Below are 9,467 nucleotides of genomic sequence, written 5' to 3' on the forward strand. Positions count from 1 at the left end.
GTTGGGGAGCTAAGATCCCACATGCTGTGTGGTGCACTCAAGAAAAAAAGTACTCCAAGCTATATGAGTTGTTATAGAAATAATGGAGAAGTGCTTAAGGGCACTTCTTAAGGGCATCTGTGAAAGCATACTTCATAATGCTCTTGCTGGAAGATGGGCTAGGATTTTATATCCAGAAATACCCTTGTACCTGAGTTATTGGCCATTCTTTCCTAGTGGACTCTATTAGAAATGTCCTTTAGGTATCAGAGCTTCTTTATTTCTTTTCCTTTAATGGAGTAGCTTCCTTAATTCCTCTCTCCTCTACTCCACATCATCTGTGCTCTAATTCTGTTTCTCTGAATCCTGTTCCTGGTCTATTGAAATAAAAAGACCTTGTCTTCCTTTTCTCCAATCTTACACTTTAGTACTTCTTTCTACTCCTTCCCATAGGTCTCTAACATGTAACTTGTAACCAACTCACTGTGAGTAGATTGCCCTAATGAATCCTGTGAAAAATTTCAAATCATATTCTAGAATACATGATTTCAAGAATCCTAATCTAGGGATAGTGGGTAAGGCTAGACAAAATACTTGTATAAAAAAAATGTGAGAGGCCCTCAACAAAATGAAATGAATGACTGTAAAAAGCATTAATGGAATGGGAGTAGGGACTAAGAGCTTAAAGAGAGACACTCAGAGACAGACAGGATGAGGTGCTATCGTAAACTGGAATATCACGTAGTTCGCTGAGTGAGAAAGCCCATAGAATAATAGCTGCACACACACACACATACACACACACACACACACACAGATGATGTCAGAAGGGAGGCACAATCTGTAATTGATATTTAAGACAAGCATTGCAATTCTATTTAGGACTGTTTCAATAAGCTCTAATGTCATTGCTCATTTTAATTTTTCACTTGGGACATTTAGTTATCAAGAAAAAACAAAAAGGAATGATATTCCTAGCCTAACCATTGTGTAGATACAGCCAATCATAATATTCTTACTCTTATTTTTCACTAGTCTAGGCTTTCTGCCCCAGTGACAGAATAGATACAAAGAATTTGTGAGTAACAGATCCTTCCAGTTGTTTTATAAAGATAAATGAGGGATTGCTGGTTATTTTCTTCCCATCCTTCAATCTACTCTAGATGGTTACAGATAAAATTACTTGTTACACCAAAGGAAAAAATTAATTGCTTTTTCTGCTATAATATTTCTTATTGTTATATTATAGTTGATTGAGAATAAAACACAAAGAATCAGGAAGACTAGTGACAACTTCTTTTCAATTTGATAAGCAAAGATACTAAAAGTGAATTCCTTTTCTGTGATAACCATCCTGGAATCTCTCTGCAATAAAGGGGCTCGATCTACTGACTGTCTTTCAACAGTGCTTTACACATGCTTTTTTATTACATTAGTATTCTATTGGTTGATCACATTTCTTTCTTCCTCTAAAATTCTGGCTCTCTGGATATAAAACATATGTGTTCATCTTTATATTTTCTCCAGAGACAAAGCATGGTGATAAAAGTTCAGATAAACTAGTTTTTATTAGATGTATTAACAGGTGGATAGATAGATAACAGAGAGGTAGATAAAGACTAGATGAGAGAAATACAAATTGAGACTGGAAGTTTTGAGGGCAGATTGTTTCTGTAGATATGGGGAGCATAAGGAAAGTAATTATCCTCTTATTGATTGGGAGAAGAAGGAGGGTAAGTTAAGAGAAAAGGAAAATAATTAAAGTCTTTTATATGTGTCACCATTTGCTAGCCAATTTATATGTAATTTTATATAATACCAGGAAAAATTGATACAGATGTTTATTCTTCTATTTTAGAGAAAGGAAATAAAACTGACAAGGTAAAATTGTACATACACATTCAAAATTCAAAGCCAAATTTACTAACTGCAAAATCCATTAAACCATTTTTTATTAAACCATAGACCATTCGAGAAACCATGCTTATGAGAGAAGTTAAACAGTTGAACACTGTGATATTCTTCCTTAAAAATGAAAGAACAGTTTCTGTTATATACTAGTATGTGACTTAGAGGAAGTATAGAGATGAGAAATAAGTAAAACACAGAACAATGTCTTTATGGCTTATTTAAAGAATATTTGTGGAGTCAATCAGTATAAAAATATGCATGGATGTCCACATATATTTGTATTGTGTATACCTCCATGTGCTCGTGGATGTAGAGAGGAGTTTTAGAATGGGAATGTTATCAAAAGATGACCAAAAATCAGACATCAATTATCTTCTCTTATTTGAAATATACCTCATAAAGGATAAAAAGACAATATGGGATGATATGAGGGGTTAGGAGGAAAGGAGATTCATTTCAGTTCATGATGCTACTGGAAAAATTGTTTCCAATGGGATAGGGATATGGAGGAAGGAGAAGCCTTTCTCTCCAGCTCACGTAAGCCCATGCACTCTGGAACAAGTTATAGGACAAAGCTCAGTGCCTAGTTTTGTCAAGATTTTCTCCCTACTACCTACTAACAAGAAGAGTAGGTAGTGCTTTATAGCACCAGTTGTCGACCTGACAGGTCAGGCAGAAGGTAACATCTATCAATTCACATACAGAAAGCTAGATTCAATGACTTGGATAAGATCCACCCAACTAAATAATGTAGTGATCCAAAGGACAGCATCACTGCTTACTGGCATGAGTAAAGTATAGATCAATCCCCACCTTTTTCCATTCATTTCTCGACACTGAAATCTATTCTTTCCACAATCTGGAACCCTGTCACGACAGACCCAGGCCATATTAACCTGAAACTTCGCCTCCGCTTCTCTGTACCACTTTATGGTTGGATCTTACATTTGACTCAATAATGAGGTATGGTTGATATCGATCGGTAAGTTACATATGCAAGCACCATCTCCTTTTTTTGCCTGGAGTGTGAGTTTCTTAAACTCACACTTAAACCTTTCGAGTGTGAGGTTTGGAAATGCCTGATTTTCTTCTCTTAGTGCCAGCTACATAAATGAGGATATGGAATAACACAAATCTTTAATTATTGTTGACTGATTTCTAAATGATCGTGACCACAGGCAGAGAGTTATGAGTTCTATCCCTTTTTCTCTTCCTTCCTCCCATTGCCTTATGTCCTTCATTTTCCTGTCGCAATTTCTTCAAGGCTCCATCACAACCCTCTGTTTCTTCATCCTACCTTATTTTATAGTTTCCATCACTTCACTGATCTTCTCTTTCCCTCTTTCTCCTAGCATTTCTCACTTTTTAATCCCTTCCCTTCTGTTCCAACCCACTAATGTATTCTTACCTGCTCAAGTCATCAGGGTATAGCACCAACTTCTCTTAAGTCCCACCACAGAGCAGGGACTAAGCCAGCTCCCAATAGTGGGGGCTTTATAGGAAGATTTGTAGAGTCACCAGGCAACAGAGGGCTGGTGGTTGGATCAAGAGTTATGGCGCCCATAAGACTATGTTCCTCTCCAACAGCTCAGACACATCTCCCTGACATGCTTCCAACCCTGCTCCCAGGCCCAGGCAAATTCCATATATCAGGGGCTGTAAGCACAGCCCTGGCCCTGGGGGCTGACAGTAATGGGTGTCTTCAAAATCTGCCTGCCTGGGTCAGAAAACTGCAACCATTCCTCTTCACCCTGCCTTAGGCTACAGATTCTTAGCCCGGGATGCTCCCTGATGTCAGAGCAGGCTCAGGAGAGTGCAGAGAGAGTAATCCCTATGTTCTCAGCTCCAGTGTGTACTCTTTGTAACAAATCTTGTTGTCCTCCTTGTCATTCCTGTGTTCCTCCTCTTACTCAGGATCCCTTTCTAAGAAGCCATCTTATTATCTGAATCACATCTGCAGCCCACCTACCATTCTAGGCATAATTAAACTAGCATTTGATAAGCTCATAACACTTGCCAAAAATAATGCTAACACTTGAAACACATTGTTGTATTTATTTATTATCTTGCTTATGGGTCAAGTATTATTCTTCATTATTCCACAGTTGATGAAATTGAAACTCAAAGAGGTTTTGAATAACTATAAAAGTTAGCTAGTTACAGAACCGGTATTCACCCATGTCTATCTTACTCTAAAGCTGTTAATCTTAAACAATATGTTATACTGTCTTCTCTGGTCAACCGCTTCCACTGACATTTCAGAAAATGTGATTGTAATACATGGTTCTTGTTCTATCCATTCTATAGATTGCTTGATTCTCAACTATGTGCTTATAGTTCATTTTAGCCTCATTTTGACAAGAATTTGTCTCTCCATAGTAGGCAGTAAATTAATAAATCTTACCATATCTAACGGGCTTCCCAGGTGGTGCTAGTGGTAAAGAACCCACGTGACAATGGAGGATACTTAAGAGACATGGGTTCGATCCTTGAGTCAGGAAGGTGCCCTGTAGGAGGGCTTGGCAACCCACTTGTTGCCTGGACAATCCATGGACAGTGGAGCCTTGTGGGCTACAGTCCATAGGGTCCCTAAGAGTGAGACACAACTGAAGCAACTTAGCATGTGTGCACCATATCTAATCATTCTTGACTTTTTAATCCTTCTTGAAACATTTTTCCAACCATGTCTCATTATATCATAGCCAGATGCACTGGGCAAAGATGGAGATACCATCCCAATGTATATCTAGAGAGATTAAGTTATAGCATAAACTTTTTATACAGCAAGTAATGTTTAGATTTATATGTAAATACCATCCTTTCCCACTGGCTCTTCTCAGCAAAAATGAGTGACTGGAAATTTCAAATGAGAGTTACTAAAATTAAATGACACAGAGAAGTTAGGCAGCATGAAATCAATCTAATAAAATAGAGTTTTCACTCATTCATTAATTCACAAAGAACATATCTTATGAACTATATTAAGTACATACTTGAGATAGACAGATGTAGTATAAAAGGGTCTCTCATGGTATGGTTCTTATGAAGTATGTAGAATAGCAGGGACACAATGCCATTAGGTAATTAGAGGACATATACTGTGAGAAACTCTAACATAATAAAGGGCATGTCAGAAAAGTCTTCTGGACAGAAATAAAGTTGAAATTTATATCAAAAATTTATACAGAGTTCCCTATTATTCTAGCTCACTGAATTCATCATACTTTTTACTTGCTATTTTATTTTTAATATATTTCTCTCCTGCTTCCAACCCATTGTATATGCCTACACTATTTTATGAATATATTTACAGAACATATAAATAAACACTAAAGACAAAAGAAGACATATCCTATATTCAACAATATATGTCAGCATGTTTGCAATGGAGCAAAAACAATCTGAGAATTTTTCTTAAATAAGTTGTTAAAGATTGGCATGCAATGGAATACTAGTCAGCAATAAAGAGAAATAAACTACAAAGACCCACAACAACATGAGTGAATCTCAAATGCATTACACTATGAAGCCAGATGTGGAAGATTATGTGCTGAAGGGCCCATGGCATTCTGGAAAAACAAGAATTATATGCATGAAAACAAATTAGAGCTTCTCAGGGTTGGGCATAAATAGAGGGGTTGACTAAAGGGGCAGCATGAGATAATTTGAAAGAGTGATATAATTTTTCTGTATCTAGGTATCAGTGGTGGTTGCGTGGCTATGCATCTATGAAAACTTAATAGAACTATATACCAAAACCAATAAATTTTATTGTATATAAATATTGAAAAGTTGCTATACACCATTTTGAGAAAGAAACATTCATATTTGTATCAAGTTAAACTTTTGCTTTCATCAAAACTACTATGCAATGGCATATAAAAACCTAGTGCACTGGGACGACCCAGAGGGATGGTATGGGGAGGGAGGAGGGAGGAGGGTTCAGAATGGGGAACACATGTATACCTATGGCGGATTCATTTTGATATTTGGCAAAACTAATACAATTATGTAAAGTTTAAAAATAAAATAAAATTTAAAAAAAAACCTATTAGGTGCTTCTCACACATGTGACTATTTAAATCTTCATTTCAATTTATTAGAATTGAATATAATTTAAAAATTCAGTTCCTTGGTTGCACTAGCTAAGTATCAGGTGCTCAATAGCCATGTGTGTCTAGTGGTTACTATATTAACAACAGAGATTTAGAACATTTAACATCACTGCAGGAATTCCTATTGGACAGTGCTGTACTTTATCCTCTTCTCTGACTCGATTGTGTTTGCACAAAAGTCCTAAGAGCCCATCCTGCCCCCACGGAACACTTAGACAATCCACTGACGGATCTGCTTGGTCCTAACACTGTATACAATCAGACTGAGCACAGGAGGCAGGTAGGTACTGGCCATGACTGTGTGTACCATTGGTGACAAATGCTTCCCAAAGCAGTGAATCACAGTCATGCCAATGAGAGGTACATAGAAGAGCAGCACGGCACAGATATGGGAGAGGCAGGTATTGAGAGTCTTGAGTCTCTCTTCTCAGGAAGCAATGCCCAATACTGCCTAGAAGATTAGAAAGAAAGAGGCCAAGAGGATCAAGGCATCTAGCACAATGGTGAAGATCATCGCCAGGAAGCCGTAGATGCTGTTGACACAGGTGTCAGCACAGGCAAGCCTCATGGCATCCTGATGGAGGCACTATGCGTGGGAGAGGGTGTTGGAGTGGCAGAAAGTAATCTTTTGATGAGGAAAGGCACAGGGAGCACAGTCCCCACACTCCACAGCAGGACTGCTGCTCCAATCCTGCCAATGACTCCATGAGTGAGAATGGTAGCATAGTGCAAAGGAAAGCAAATAGTCATAAAGCGATCAGAGGCCATGGCCACCAAGACACCTGATTCCCCTCCCCCAAAGCTGTGGATAAAGAACATTTCAGTGACGCAGACATCAAGGGTTACTGAGCACCAGCTGAGCCAGTGAACACTGATCATGGTGGACATGAAAGACAATGAAAGGTTGACATCAGTGGCAACTAGCATTGCCAGAAAATAATACATGGGCTCATGGAGATGTTGTTCTACTTTGATGTCAGCTAGGATGGTGACATTACCCAGGAATGTGAAACTGTAAAGAAGACAGAGGGACAGGGCCAACCAGAAGTCCTTCTCTGGCATTCCTGGAATCCCAGTAAGGGTGAAGGTCTGATGGTTGTTAATAGTTTGGTTGAATGACAGCATTGTGCATCAAAGGTTTGACTAGGCAAAAAGAGAAAAACTCATTAAGCCTATCAGCTTCAATTAGAATCACTGACAATGTTTTGAGATGGTAACCATGAGAGGCAGTGACAAATATTTTATGTTTGCCGTCTGATACAGAAACTGATATCCCCACCCCCATGAAGCAATTCTATTACTGACCACCAGATGCTAAATTACCTAGGAGAACAACAACAAAAAACTTTAATCAACACCTAAGCTAATTGGAATACAATTCACCTAGAAATATGGAGTAGTTGCTTGCCTCCTTCCTAAGGAAAACATGATGCTGTACTTTTATCTGTGTCATAAAAACTGATGCAAATAACCAGAAAAGAAATATTATCAGGCACAAACAAGACATAAAGAGTGTTTATGAACACATATATGAAGACCTGTATGTATCTTAACTATAATCTTAAATTGTTGTGATTTAGACAAATTCCTCATTGAGACTCAAGTTTTCCACTTGCATGACGTGGGACAGAATAAGAAAGATAGTCTTCAAGGACTAAACTTCTGCCTATCTGCATTCCTGGTAGTATATGGGTACTAAAAGGACCTGAGATTACAGCAGGTGATGAAGGAAGGAATTATTTGGCTTTCCTCGGAATTTTATAAGGACCCATTATGATAGACAAAATAACAGTCTCTAAGGATGTTCACCTCCTAATTATTGAAACCTGTGAACAAAATGGCTTGCATGGCAAAAGAAACTTTGAAGATGTCATTAAAGTTAACGGCTTCAGATGGAAGTTCACCCTGGATTACCCAGATAGGTCAAATCTGATCATATGAATCCTCAAAAGTGAAGAAAATTCCCCAGCTGCAGAAAACCAGAGAGACAACAACTTGAGAAAGACTCATCAGGACTTGTAAAAATGAAGGAGGGGGACCAAGAGCCAAGGAATGTGAGTAGCCCCTAGATGCTGGAAAAGGCAAGGGAGTAGAATTTTCCCTGGAGTCCTCTGAAAGGAATGCAGACTTGGTGAGACCTTGATTTTAGCCCGGTGAGAACCGTGTGGTTCTCTGACATGCAGAACTGTAAGGTAATAAATATATGTATGCTGAGTCACTACATTCATGGTAATTTGTCGTGGGAGAAGAAGAAAACTAATATCCAGAGGAGCCAGAGGAGAGTTGCTTTAACCCCTTTTCAGAAATATTCTCAATCTTCCCATTCAGTCTCATTTATTCAGACCCTGTCCTTTTTCTTCATGGAAATTATTTTTTAATATAAATGTATTTATTTTAATTGGAGGTTAATTACTTTACAATATGGTATTGGTTTTGCCATACATCAACATGAATCAGCCACGGGTGTACATGTGTTCCCCATCCTGAACCCCCCTCCATCCTCCCTCCCCATACCATCCCTCTGGGTCATCCCAGTGCACCATGGAAATTAGACTTCTTTGTCCTAAGGTATACCCGGAAAAGAATTCTGAGATCCATTTCTGTGTTACACCTGAAAGAACAGAATGCCAGATAGAACTTGCGATGAAATTTACAACTAACAACTGATCCAGTCAGGTGAAATCCATCTCTGGAGAATCTCCCAAAAGACAGATTCAAACATTACTCACATTGATGAAGTCATTGGCCTTGGTGTTGAGAACACAATTGGACTTAGTTTTCCTGTTCCTTCATAGAGATCTCTCATTCTATGCATTCCTAGTACTGTGCAGCTACTTTAGTAATCTCCTTGAGTTTCCAGCAGCTCTATTTCCTATTGTAATTCTGAGTAAGACCTAGATGAACTTATAAATCATTCTAGATGTTAGTGCCTAACAGTTGCAGTAACAAAGATCAGTATTAAAATCTTGGTGTCATACAATTAAATATCTTCTATTTCAATTGCTTGTTATCTTTAGAAGATGTATCAAAATGCACAGCTGATACATCACTTTTGAGGGATCAGTCTAGCCACAAATGATAAGAATTCAGGATTGAAGGAAAAAACAGTGCTATAATGACCCTTAACCGTGTGTTATGATCCTTACTGAGCATCTCATAATGAGTTTCTAAAATAAAAGTGTTCATATATACACAAACATGAATACAAGCAAAATTCTGCTTGGAAATTAAGTGAATTCACATGTTATTGAAGCCCATCTCAGGATCCATATTAAAGAAAATGGAACAAAAGGCCGAGTCACAGAAAGAGCAAAGTCACTAGAAAAAGTCCAGGGTTGGACACAAAAGGCAGAAAACTCTGGATGCTTGGGAATAAATGCAGACAGGAAAGAGTTGCTCCAAGTTTCTTGAGAGTCGATAGCTTAGTGCTGCACTGTCCACTCTGGTAGCCACTAGATACCA

At 38.2% G+C, this 9,467-nt stretch overlaps 1 pseudogene; it reads right to left on the reverse strand.

The window, feature by feature from the left end:
• Positions 1-6,186: 6,186 nt before the first annotated feature.
• LOC104983044 lies at positions 6,187-7,130 on the reverse strand (annotated as a pseudogene).
• Between the last annotated feature and the right edge of the window lie 2,337 nt (positions 7,131-9,467).

The sequence above is a fragment of the Bison bison genome, unplaced genomic scaffold (assembly GCF_000754665.1).
Source record: "Bison bison bison isolate TAMUID 2011002044 unplaced genomic scaffold, Bison_UMD1.0 scf7180017861072, whole genome shotgun sequence".
Lineage (NCBI taxonomy): Eukaryota > Metazoa > Chordata > Mammalia > Artiodactyla > Bovidae > Bison > Bison bison.